The sequence below is a fragment of the Trachemys scripta genome, chromosome 5, assembly GCF_013100865.1.
Source record: "Trachemys scripta elegans isolate TJP31775 chromosome 5, CAS_Tse_1.0, whole genome shotgun sequence".
In the NCBI taxonomy this organism is placed as follows: Eukaryota; Metazoa; Chordata; order Testudines; family Emydidae; genus Trachemys; species Trachemys scripta.
Genome location: NC_048302.1, coordinates 386,496 through 396,722, shown reverse-complemented (window position 1 = coordinate 396,722; position 10,227 = coordinate 386,496). Strand labels below are relative to the sequence as shown.

The 10,227-nt window shown below is 47.6% G+C and overlaps 1 long non-coding RNA gene across 2 annotated transcripts in view; it reads left to right on the top strand.

The window, feature by feature from the left end:
* The window catches only part of LOC117877969, a 31,520-nt gene extending 25,906 nt beyond the window's left edge, over nucleotides 1–5,614 (top strand). Inside the window, exons 1-3 of one of the 2 annotated variants that reach the window (XR_004645867.1) lie at nucleotides 224–491; nucleotides 3,982–4,108; nucleotides 4,976–5,614. This is a non-coding gene — a long non-coding RNA (uncharacterized LOC117877969). Of the gene's footprint in view, nucleotides 1–223; nucleotides 492–3,981; nucleotides 4,109–4,975 lie in introns of those variants that run through there. The other variant, XR_004645866.1, reaches the window with a different exon arrangement.
* The last annotated feature ends 4,613 nt before the right edge of the window (nucleotides 5,615–10,227 follow it).

The window sequence follows — 10,227 nt, the reverse complement described above, 5'->3', positions numbered from 1 at the left end:
GCGGCCCTGGCCGCCGCCAGGCTAGGGCCGAGCCGGGCGAGCCGGGAGCGCTGCGGCGTCTGACCGGCCAGCCGGGCCCGCGCGTGGCGGGTCGATCAGCCCGGGGCCGCTGGGTCGGCAGGCGGCGGGCGTGGCAGGGCTGCTGCCCCGCGGAGCGAGAGTGGCGTGTCAGACACCCGCGGCAGGGCGCCCGCCCGCCTTGTCCCCGGGCCGCGGCCCAGGGGGAGCCGCTCCCGCGGGCATTGGTACCCCACCGCCGGGGTTAACGGCATTGCCGGGGGGGTTCACAGCCCCGAGCAACAGCCTTGTCCTGACTGCTGTGCGCCTCGCGGGCCGAGCTGGCCCCGAACTAAGCAAGTGCCTCGAACTTCCCCAGCTCGTGTCCGAGTGAAGCTGGAGACACCTGAAAGCGCCAAAAGAGGGGCAGGGTTGTTCCCCTCCCTCCAGTCTTTACCCATTCTGGCACTGACCCAAAGACATGGTCAGAGCTGGTATGTTTCTAAGGGCCTGTCAACACTTAAAAGGCCATAGCGGCAGTGTACCTATACCGATGGGGGGGTCTCCTGGCGCAGAGATAATCCACCCCCAAAAGGCGATAGCTAGGTTGGTGGAAGAATTCTTCCATTCTGTCCACACCAGGGGTTAGGTCACTGCTCAGAGATGTGAAACTTTCACACCCCTGATAGATGTAGTTAAACCAACTTAATTTTCTAGAGAAGACCAGGCCTAAACAGCTTAAGTATAAATAAGAGGGGTTTGTGAGTTATAAATTCTTAGCTTTTTTTCACATCTGAAGGAACTAAGTTCTGTATATCTACACAAAGAAGGGAAATCCCAATTTTGAGACACAATATTTGTAAACCTTAAAATATAACTACCTTTTTGTTGTTAAATACAGAGAATAAAATACGGCTTTGGAATTTATGAACCAACATCTCATCAGATTTGGTTCATAAAGAGGGGGAATAACTGTTGTTCTGCCTATTAAAAGTCCAACTTGGTCTATTACAAATAATTGTTTATGAAAGATAGGAAAAGGTGGAGACAAACAGATGGGTACAAACTGAATTGTTTAGTTTTCAGAGTAGCAGCCGTGTTAGTCTGTATCCGCAAAAAGAACAGGAGTACTTGTGGCACCTTAGAGACTAACAAATTTATTAGAGCATAAGCTTTCGTGGACTACAACCCACTTCTTCGGATGCATATCGAATTGTTTAGGTTACAAGAACAGTGCTGCGCTTCTGAGCTCCTGGTAGAGTCCAGGTTTGGCATGACAATCAACTGAATGATTTTAGACATGGGAGGGAATGTGTATAACTGCAATGTGTTTGTTTGGTTTGTGTTAATGAATGAGGGTGCCCCCACACTTCTTGGACGTTATTTGGGAGTCACTCAGGTGGACAGAGGGAGACTGGAAGAAGAGCCCTTTACTATTATAGCTGCCACCCTCACCATCTCTTGGGAGCAGTGGTGCAAGTAGAAATCATTTCTTGCTGGTACTGCACTCATGGGAGTGATGGGGGGCACGTGACCCTCCATGTGACTCCTCTCTTCCCTGCCCCCAGCCTGGAGCCCCCATGCTCTCCCCATCCCCTCCGACACCCCCCTTACCTGTCTAAAATGTTAAACAGCTGCAGTTGTAAAATGATGCTTTGGGCCCCTGGTGTCATTGAGGATCCAGCAGCACCCCAAATTGAAAACTACTTAAATGAAAGGATAGGAAGGACAATCACCCCACTTTCCCTTAACACACTATCAGTGCCTCCCTTATGTCCAAACTAAGCTTCTGCCAGCTTACCTTTATCTACGTATTGCTCTCCACAAGGCACTAGGAAAGCAAAGATGCTGCACCATTTGGGTTTGATGGAAAAGAGGCATAGAACTGTGTGTGCCATGTACATCTTGATAGAACTACAGCCCAAATTGTTTTATTTTCCTCAGCATGACATACAGGAGGGGCAATCAAAATCAGCCTGGCAGAATGTGCATGAGAACTGTCTCTGGACAGATAAGCAATTGATCAAAATCACATTCTCTGATCTCTTGGGGCCAGCTCCTGTTCCCATTGAAATCAAAAGGAGTTTTGCTATTGAGTTCAATAAGAACAGGCTTTGACATTTGGAGAGGAAAGAAAAAAACACCCAAGCAAGAGTATCAAAGGCTGCTGACTTGTGAGAAAGTCAGCAGACATCTGATCTTTGTCCATCGCAAGGCAAGGGAGAAATCAGCAATCAATGAGGCTAGAACAGTCTCTGTACCATATCCAACTCATAAATCCATCTACGAAGGATCAAGGAAATATGAATGCTCCAGATTACCTTACAGTCCTCAGTCCCTTGGTTAGAATGCTCCCATTAGTATATGTTCATAGTCCAGAGGCTGGGGAAAGAGGCAAAATGGAGATGTTTCAAGGCCAGGGTCTTTTATCTTCTGCCAAAAGTGCCAAGTAAAGGGAAATCTGTTCTCACTGTGAAAGATGGTGTTTGGAGTTACAATGTCCATATTCGAGTTAGAACGTTCACAAAAAGTCAGTTGTAGACAGGCATTTTCCAGGGTCCATTATGAACTAAGTGTTCCTTAATGGGCCATTCAACTTGACTTGTCCCTTCATGTGCTGGCTGAATACCTTGTGGGCATTACCAGAGGAGCAAACACGTAGTAGTACACATAGCTAATATTTATAACTTCAGATACTAAGATGAATATACATGCATAGGAATAGCATAATCATAAGGACCAGCTATTTCACATACATGACTATTCCCAAAAGAAATTCTGAAAAATCACACCACGTACCTGAGACCCTATGTGCCAGCACCGTGCCCCACTGGAGTTTTGTTCTCTGTTATGTAACAACAGAGATGGAGCCAGTGACATGACTCTGTTTAGCCTAAAAGGGCAAGGTTAATTTATAGCTGTTCAGGTGTGTCTGCACCTTTCGTCAGTGAGGGCATTGGCTGGCACACATTCAGGTAAATGGGCTTCAGTGTTCCTTTGCAGTTAACTTTTTAATGTTCATAAACCGGCTATGTTCTGAGGTGGTTTAAAGCATAACACAGGTTTTTAGGTTTGCAAATCTGTGAACCTCTGCCTCTTTGAGATTTTGTTGTTGTTGTTATTTTTTGCTGGTCATAGTGTGGGAGGGTCTCCTCTCCACCCTCTGCTCATGGTATGTATGTGTCTTGTAGCACTCTTTTGAACACCAGTTGGAAGGATTTTTTTTTTTCAGTAAGTGTGAACTGATTCTTTTCTCTTAGAAGGCCTGTAATTTTTTCAGGCACATATTAACACTGAAAACAATTGGGGCTGTTAATTTTCTATGGAATCTGAAGAAAGTTTAAGTTCAGCTATATTTTCCAGTATAGTGATGAAATAAATGGGTGTTTGTGTATACAAACATCAACATGCTTAACTACTCAGTTTCCCCCCAAATATGTAGTATTTGTCTGTTTATGTGGAATATGGGAGTTGGGTGAGGAGCCATTTCAGCATATGTATGACTTATTAAAAGACAAATTTTAAGTAGAACTGTATCCTAAACTGCATTATGGTATTGTACCCAAACATTAATATATATATATATGGAGATATACCTATCTCATAGAGCTGGAAGGGACCCCAAAAGGTCATTGAGTCCAGCCCCCTGCCTTCACTAGCAGGACCATTGTCTTCAATGGGATTGACCAAATGATTAAGGTTTTACAGGATTAGATTCCAAGTTTGTAAATTATTCTGGATGACACTGAGATGCCTGAGCTGTTAGACCAGAAGGAGCTTCATTCAAATAAAGGTGGGCAGATGTGTGATAAGTCTTAGCTCTGTTGCTAAGATGAGGAACATATTTTCAGCAAAGTTCTTGGCAGATTCCTGAGGCAGCTGGTTTAAGGCCGTCAGTGTCCGGCATTATAATCTTCACTTACAGTTCTCTCATCCATAAAGCTGGAAAATGAGGCATTTGTTTTCTTTGTTTTGCTGCTCCAGTTCCAGTTAACAAAATGCATGTTAGACTAGTTTCGCTTCAAAGAAGAATTCTGTGTACACTGTGGACAACACCTGGTTCCTGTAAGGCTGCAGAACTGGCCTGACATCGGAATCCAAATATCCTCTGGTCAGTGGAAGCAGAGGCATTTCTCTTAATGATTTGGACTTGATGTGATGCAGTATGAATGTCATGGATAATTCAGACCAATGGGGAGAAACAGAATAAAAAACACAGTTTAAATACCTTCTGTCCCCCCACACCCCTCCCTTCTTGAGGGCTCCTGACCAACTAAACAACACAATACATATGCTAACAAACTTAAACAAAGGCCATATAAAGAATGAATGCCACCTCTCGCTGCATTCTGCTCCTTTAAGGAGCAGAGTGCAGCCCCGCCCCACCCCTCGGAGAGGGGTGCTAGCCCCAAGTCTTTCCAGTACTCCGTACCCGCTAAAAATCTCTTGTTGGTACTGCATACTGTAGGGTACCAACCTACTTGCACTACTGCTTGGGAGCCTGCAAGCCACCATGATATCATTAGGCCTGTGTCATCCTGATCCTGAAAGGTGTCCAGGTCAGCCTGGCCCAGAGAGAGGGAACTGATGACATTGACATCTCTACCAGCTTCAGGTAGCTCCTGAACTGCACCTGGAATGTGGGATTTGAGTTCCTGCTCTCATCCCCTCATTTGCAACACTGCTGTGAACCCATGATAAGAGAGGCAGCTAAATGCAGAACCTTACACAATGCAGGTACAAGTTTGTCAGGTCTCGTAGTGCCTGCTAAGAATGTGTGTTGTGCCTGTGTTTCTCCAGCAGTGAGGTTGCAAGGAAGGGTATGTCTATAGTACAGAGACTATACCTGTATAGTTAGGTGTAGCCCCATAGGGCAGATGCAGCCTACTTCGGGGGCCTCAGAGGCTGTACTGAGTGTCATGAACAGCGTCCGCCAGTTTGAGTCTATGTCTGTGTTCTCCTTCTGCTGCTCTGCCAGGTGCCTTTGGTGGTCAGAAAATGCTGCTGGAATGTCTACCAGCATCTCCTGGAAGCTCTGCCCGTTTCCTGAACCAGGAGTGAAAGCTCAAGCAAGAGAAGTTCTTCAAATGACACCTCCTCGATATTGCTGGCTCTGATTACTGGGCACGCATAGCCAAACATGACTGCTCAGCAAGCTGTGTTGGCAGGCTGCTCAAACTTCCTGTAATGGGGGAGGGGGGGGAGACACCATCAAGATTTTCAAGCCCAATGTGAACGCTGGAGCCCTGGTTTAGAAAATCCTTAACGTAGGGTTGCCAGTCAGTCTAGATGCTCAAACCCTGGGGTCTTGAGCCCAGGATTTGCAGACTCTCATTCCACTAACCCTGGGCTTACATTGCAATTAGACATACCCCCTCTTTTCAGCACAAGAGGGGAGCCTGCAGGACAATCCCATGTCCCCTCAGAATCTCTCCCTCCTGGGGGAGACATGTTGCACCTCACTGTCATCTTCCGTTGCTGTGGCCAAGGAGAGGGCAGGCTGTGCTAATGCAGCCATGTTCTCTAGACCAGAGGTGGGCAAACTATGGCTCGCAGGCCACATCTGGCCTGTGGGACCCTCCTGCCCAGCCCCTGAGCTCCTGCCCTGGGAGGCTCACCCCCGGCCCCTTCCACGCTGTTCCCCCTTCCCCACAGCCTCAGTGCGTCGTGCCGCTGGTACAATGCTCTGGGCAGCCGGAAAGGGCAGCTGCAGAGCCCAGCCATCAGTGCTCCAGGCAGCGTGGTAAGGGAGCAGGGAGGGTTGGATAGCGGGCAGGGGAGTTCGGGGTGGTGGTCAGGGGGCAGGGGTGTGGATAGGGGTGGTCAGAGGGTGGGGAACGGGGGGGGGGGGGGGAGGGGGTCCCGGGGGGCAGTGGGGAGGGAGAGGGGGGGGGGGGGGGGGGGGGGCAGTCAGGGAGAAGGGGTGGTTGGATGGGGCAGGTTTCTGGGCAGTGCAGCCTTATTCTGTCCTCCATGGTAGGACACTTTACCACACCATGCTAGTGGTAAACTGCAGCACTCAACGGACTTTGCTTGGTATGTGGGAAAGGAGGGCGCTGCTTTTATGAAGGTTGCAGAAGCTGAAAGACAATGGCTTACCATGGCCGCATGCAAGCCGAATTCTGTTGCCCGGACTTGCGTCTGTGATCTCTGATACCAAAGCCGCAGGCACTCAATATTAAGATGCAAAATGCGACCTTGTACCGAAATCACATGTGCTATGTAATGTGAATAGTGTTGTTCACCGTGATAGAGTATAAGCATTGTTCTGTAAAATGTATCTTTTTAAATACTTCTCTCCCTTTTTTCCCTCCCGCAGTGCAAATTTTTCAAGCTTCCCTCCTCCGTCCCGAAGGCTATCTCAGATAAGGCGGCAAAAAAAATGGACGCGAGACAAAATGTTCTCTGAGATCATGGAATCAAGCTGCAATGAAAGAGCTCCCCTGAATGAGTAGAAGGACACGGTGTCACAGTACAGGAAAGCTGCCAGTGAACGTGAGGAGAGGAGGGACAAGCGTGAGGAGAGGTGGCGGGATCAAACGGACATGCTCCGGCATCTGGTGGAGCTTCAGGAATGGCAGCAGGATCACAGAGTACCGCTGCAGCCCCTGTATAACTGCCCTCTCCCATCCCCAAGTTCCATAGCCTCCTCACCCAGATGTATAAGAAAGCGGGTGGGGGGAGGCTCTGGGCACCCTGCCACTCCACCCCAATGGACAGCCCAAGCAAAAGGCTGTCATTATTTTGAACTTTTGAAGTGGCCTTTTCCTTCCCTCCTCCCAAACCCCACCTGGGCTACCTTGTCAGTTCTCTCCCTATGTTTATAATCAATTAATAAAGAATACATGATTTTTAAACGATAGTGACTTTATTTCCTTTGAAAGCAAGCTGTGATCGAAGGGGGGAGGGTGGGTTGCTTGCAGGGAATGAGTCAATCAAGGGGGCGGGTTTTCATCAAGGAGAAACAAACAGAACTTTCACACGGTAGCCTGGCCAGTCATGAAACTGGTTTTCAAAGCTTCTCTGATGTGCAGCACTTCCTGGTGTGCTCTTCTAATCACGCTGGTGTCTGGCTGTGTGTAATCAGCAGCCAGGCGATTTGCCTCAATCTCCCACCCCGCCATAAAGGTCTCCCCCTTACTCTCACAGAGATTGTGGAGCATACAGCAAACAGCAATAACAATGGGAATATTGGTTTGGCTGAGGTCTGAGCAAATCAGTAAAGTGCGGCAGTGACCCTTTAAACATCCAAATGCACATTATACCACCATTCTGCACTTGCTCAGCCTGTAGTTTAACAGCTCTTGACTACTGTCCAGGGTGCCTGTGTACGGCTTCATGAGCCATGGCATTAAGGGGTAGGCTGGGTCCCCAAGGATAACTATAGGCATTTCAACATCCCTAACGGTTATTTTCTGGTCTGGGAAGTAAATCCCTTGCTGCAGCCATTTAAACAGAGTAGTGTTCCTGAAGATGCGAGCGTCATGAACCCTTTCTGGCCATCCCACGTTGATGTTGGTGAAACGTCCCTTTTGATCCACCAGTACTTGCAGCACCATTGAAAAGTACCCCTTGCGGTTTATGTACTGGCTGCCCTGGTGCTCTGGTGCCAAGATAGGGATATGGGTTCCATCTAACGCCCCACCACAGTTAGGGAATCCCATTGCAGCAAAGCCATCCACTATGACATGCACGTTTCCCAGAGTCACTACCTTTGGTAGCAGCAGCTCAGTGATGATGTTGGCTACTTGCATCACAGCAGCCGCCACAGTAGATTTGCCCACTCCAAATTGATTCCCGACTGACCGGTAGCTGTCTGGCGTTGCAAGCTTCCACAGGGCTATCGCCACTCCTCAACTGTGAGGGCTGCTCTCATCTTGGTATTCTGGCGCTTCAGGGCAGGGTAAAACAAGTCAAAGTTCCATGAAAGTGCCCTTACGCATGCGAAAGTTTCACAGCCACTGGGAATTGTCCCACACATGCAACACTATGCGGTCCAACCAGTCTGTGCTTGTTTCCCAGGCCGAGAATCAGCGTTCCACGGCTATAACCTGCCCCATTAACAGCATGATCTCCAAAGCGCTGGGGCCCGTGGTTTGATAGAATTCTATGTCCATGTCCTCATCACTCTCGTCGCTGCGCTGCCGTAGCTGCCTCCTCCTTGCCTGTTTTTTCAGGTCCTGGTTCAGCATAAACTGCACGATAATGCGTGAGGTGTTGACAATGTTCATGACTGCTGTCTTTAGCTGAGCGGGCTCCATGCTTGCCATGGTATGGTATCTGCAAAGTTCATCCAGGAAAAAAGGCGCAAAACGGTTGTTTGCCATTGCTTTCACGGAGGGAGGGGGTGGATGTACCCAGAACCACCAGCGACAATGTTTTTTGCCCCATCAGGCATTGTGATCTCAACCCAGAATTCCAATGGGCGGGGGAGACTGCGGGAACTATGGGATAGGTACCCACAGTGCAACACTCCGGAAGTCAACACTAGCCTCGGTACATGGACACACACCGCCGAATTAATGTGCTTAGTGTGGCCACATGCACTCGACTTTATACAATCGGTTGCCAAAAATCAAATTCTGTAAATTCAGAGTAATCCCGTAGTGTAGACATTGCCTGCAAACACTCTGGGTGTCTGATACTAGAGTAACTGGAGGCTCAAGGTGACACGCTGTAGCAGCTGTGTGCTGTGAGTCCAAGTCTGTCCTTGGTAACTTTCAGAGTGTGTGTCTTGTGCACAGTGGGTGCTCTTTCCCATGTTTTGCAGGAGGTCTTCTGGGAGTTTTGCCCTGTGAACAAACTTCTGGTTTAAGCACTGATATTTCAAAGGGTTCTAAAATCCACATGCATCCTCAGATTTTACTTTAGAAAATTTGTCAAGAAAATAACATTCTTGAAATTAATGGGAAGATGAGAGACTCGAATAACCAGCAGCAGCGTTAGGCTAATGTAATCCGGCTACATTCTCCTCAACCTTCTCCTGAATAAAGGGACTGTGAGATCAAAGAGAAGCAAACAGCTATAACTCATTAATGTCAGTATGATCAACGGGGTTGCAATGCATCAGGAAAAGCACCATAAGAGATCCCTGTTGTAGGAATCGGGGGAAGGCCCACATTGACTAATGCAGTGCCAGGACACAGTCCTCAAATCAAAATAGTGATATATATTAATCATGAAAAAGAAACATAGAAAACAAATTTCAACTTTCTACAATCATTCATCCAATGTACACAAACCAAGGAATCACACCGATCAATTCCACTCCTCAAAGAGCTGAAGTTCTTTGGTAAGAGGAGTCTGAAGGAAATGTCAGACACTAGAAAAAAAGTTAGTCACATGGCTCTTTTAAAACCAGTCCTAGCAAATGTCAAATGAGAGTTCCCCCCACAAATAGCAATAAAAAAAAATCAAGCCATGTACAAACTACATTAACAATTAAAAATGATACTTTAACCCAAAACACAACTCTGTAGGCATTCTGCACTATGTGAATGGAACTCCTGGTGCAGTCTTAACTGCAGTGGTGTTATTGCCCCACCATAACATCGCTGTGCCACTTTATGGCTAGGCACACACTAAGTGGTGCAAGTTGGGGTCATTTGTTCAAAGAATTCCTCGAGGGCACCCAATAAAAGGCAGATTTTAATAATCAACATGCTATAAAATCCACATGCATAGGGAGATTATCTTGAAAAGTGGTATGTCACAACAGGAGATTGTGTGTTGCAAACTGGGAACCTTTTGATTAAAGGGTTCCAGAGATACAGGCCTCCTCAAAGTGAGCTACTTTAACTAGCTGCACTGAAATCAAGGAGATTAAGGGGGGACATGATAGTGGTCTTCAGAGACTTGAAAGGCTGCCATAAAAAAGATGGAGAAAAGTTGTTCTCTCTTGCCACAGAGGGCAGGACAAGAGGCAATGGGGTGGGTGGTTTTCAACCTGTGGGCTGCCAGCTGCTTGCAGCCAATCAGTACACAGCTGTGGCCCATGTGACATCCTCAGGGCCATACAGGTGGTATTGATTGCGTCCCACAACGGTAAATAGGTTGAAAACCGCTGGTTCAAACTACCACACAGCAGATTTAGATGAAATCTCAGGAAAAACTTCCTAACTGTAAGAACAGTAGGACAATGGAACAAACGCCTAGGGAAGTCGTACAAGTGCCTTCACTGGAGGTTTTCAAAAGGAAGCTGGATACCCACCTGACTTGGGTGGTTTAGCC